Source organism: Saccopteryx bilineata, chromosome 1 (genome assembly GCF_036850765.1).
Source record: "Saccopteryx bilineata isolate mSacBil1 chromosome 1, mSacBil1_pri_phased_curated, whole genome shotgun sequence".
Classification (NCBI taxonomy): domain Eukaryota; kingdom Metazoa; phylum Chordata; class Mammalia; order Chiroptera; family Emballonuridae; genus Saccopteryx; species Saccopteryx bilineata.
The window spans coordinates 282,871,638-282,874,130 of NC_089490.1; the positions used below are offsets into that span (position 1 = coordinate 282,871,638).

The 2,493-nt window shown below is 41.0% G+C and overlaps 1 non-coding gene across 1 annotated transcript; it reads right to left on the reverse strand.

Moving 5' to 3' along the window:
- Positions 1 to 1,600: 1,600 nt before the first annotated feature.
- Positions 1,601 to 1,676, reverse strand: TRNAS-AGA (transfer RNA serine (anticodon AGA)). Its single transcript has one exon. It is a non-coding gene; the product is annotated as a tRNA-Ser (tRNA).
- Positions 1,677 to 2,493: the final 817 nt, after the last annotated feature.

Here is a 2,493-nt window from a genome sequence, read left to right on the forward strand (position 1 = left end):
CCTGTGCTAGGAATTTAATAGGCAGTTCATCAGGGATTTTTCCCAAGCGATTTGCACGATATGCAAAATGTATTTTGAGCTGAATCCTGGATGGGAAGACAAGCACAATAACCTGTCCCAAAAGCAATTATCACATCAGGACACACCCACTGGGATTCAACACTCCTATTTAAAGTCTGTCCAAACGCCACTGCCCACGTGTGGAATGGCTTTGGCAGCAGGGAGAACCCGCATCTGCCAGAATCTTATTTAACCGAACAGGAAATGGATGTTTTCCGAACTAAAGTTTTGAAAGTTGAGAAACACCTATTTTGTGAACAGAATTTATGGTTTCATTTGTATGAGAAGAAGTAAAAGCAAATGGACAAAATTGAATTTTATATTAAAAAGTCACAGCTCTGGAGCCCATTTTCCAATTGGAATCAAGGGTGTTTGTGAAGTAAGTTGGCTTGAGAGGTAATCTCGAAACACAGGGAATTTCCTAGGCATGTAAAAATATTTTGAGCTCTGTAGATCTCTGAGGTTTTAAGTGTAAGATTCTGTGCAGGCCTTGCCTTTCCCAGGAAGTTTTCACTCATAACTCCTTCCCTGTCTTCTGGGTTAGAACCCCCCTTTCATGATGCACACATATCACAATGTTTCCATATGGTTTTGGAATAGTTCTCTTCTCCATTGGATTGTGAGTGATTGGTGACCATGGATATTGCTTCATTCATTCTTGCACCTGCTGGACCTATCACTGTGTTGTTCTATAAACAATTGCTACATCAATGAATAAAGGAAAAAGTAGTGTCCTTACCATTCTAGGCTTAGTATAGTGTAGGTGGTGATAACTTGGAACCCAAGCACACAAATCTAGTGAAGAGTCACTCTTGTTTGCACATGACTAACTTGTACCAGTATCTTGCGTCACCGAAGGCTGAGTGTTCAGGAAGCACTGTGGTTCCATTTAGTCAGTGTCTCTTGGCCTTGTTGGAGTCTCACAGTTGCCTGCTGCAGCAGTGTGGGTAGGCAGGCAGGGAGGGATGGAGCGAAGCCATCCCAAAGTAATTTCTCAACAATCAAAGACTGTCTTCTTCAAGGCCTTTCCCCCCCTGCTTTTAAAAGAAAATGTTACTTTAACACATCACTCCCTAAATCACCTTTTAAGAGGAAAGACATATAAAAAATCACTTATCAAAGATGATCAAGAATTATTCTGGTTCAGTGTTTGTTATTCAAGGGGAATAGCTGATTTGGCTCAAAGCCCATGTGGCCTTCAGTTTTTTTTTTTTTCCTTTTTTTTTTTTTCTTCATTTTTCGGAAGCTGGAAACAGGGAGAGACAGTCAGACAGACTCCCACATGCGCCCGACCGGGATCCACCCGGCACGCCCACCAGGGGGCGATGCTCTGCCCACCAGGGGGCGATGCTCTGCCCATCCTGGGTGTCGCCATGTTGCGACCAGAGCCATTCTAGCGCCTGAGGCAGAGGCCACAGAGCCATCCTCAGTGCCCGGGCCATCTTTGCTCCAATGGAGCCTCGGCTGCGGGAGGGGAAGAGAGAGACAGAGAGGAAAGCGCGGCGGAGGGGTGAAGAAGCAAATGGGTGCTTCTCCTGTATGCCCTGGCCGGGAATCGAACCCGGGTCCTCCGCATTCTAGGCCAACGCTCTACCGCTGAGCCAACCGGCCAGGGCTGGCCTTCGGTTTTCTATAGAAGGTGCATTTTAAGATTCTCAGAGTTTTGGGGGAATGGTTCAGACCAGCCAGGCATGTATGTCAACAGTTGGGTTAGGGGACTCTGGGTAAGATGTAAGCACCAGACATAATAATCAAAGGAAGTGTGATGTGTAATTTTTTCTAACTGAACCTCTAATTAGAGAGAAAATATGTCTGATTTACATTACAGTGATGCATTAAAATTATTCTAATTCTTAAAAACACTAAGATGAATATTTGTGATAGAAAAGTACCTTTACTAAAAGCTACACTCCCCCAATATGGAACAACCTAGAGGGTATTATGTTAAGTGAAATAAACCAGAGAAAGACAAATGCCTTGTATGTAATGCCATTTGGAATGTGGAATTTAAAAAACAAAACAGTGAAACCAACAAAATGAAATAAAACCCAATCTAGTGATATAGAGTACAAACTTATAAGAAGGATAAGTGTTGGTTAGAAAACGAGAAATTTAAGAAGTACAAATTAAGAAGTACAAATTTCCAGCTGCACAGTAAATGATGAGGATGAAGTATACAGCATAGTCAATAACATTATCATAATTAAGCATGATGACAGTAGACTTATTGTGGTGATCACTTTGTAAGGTATATAAATGTTGAATCATTATGTTGTACACTTGAAACTAATATAAAATTGTCAACTGGATTTAAAAATAAAGTTAAAAATAAAAGATAGATAAAACTGTTGCTCCCCAAGTTACATAGAAATAATATTCTTTTTTTTTTTTTAAAGTTTAATTAAATATTTGGGTAATGCAATCTAGGCTATT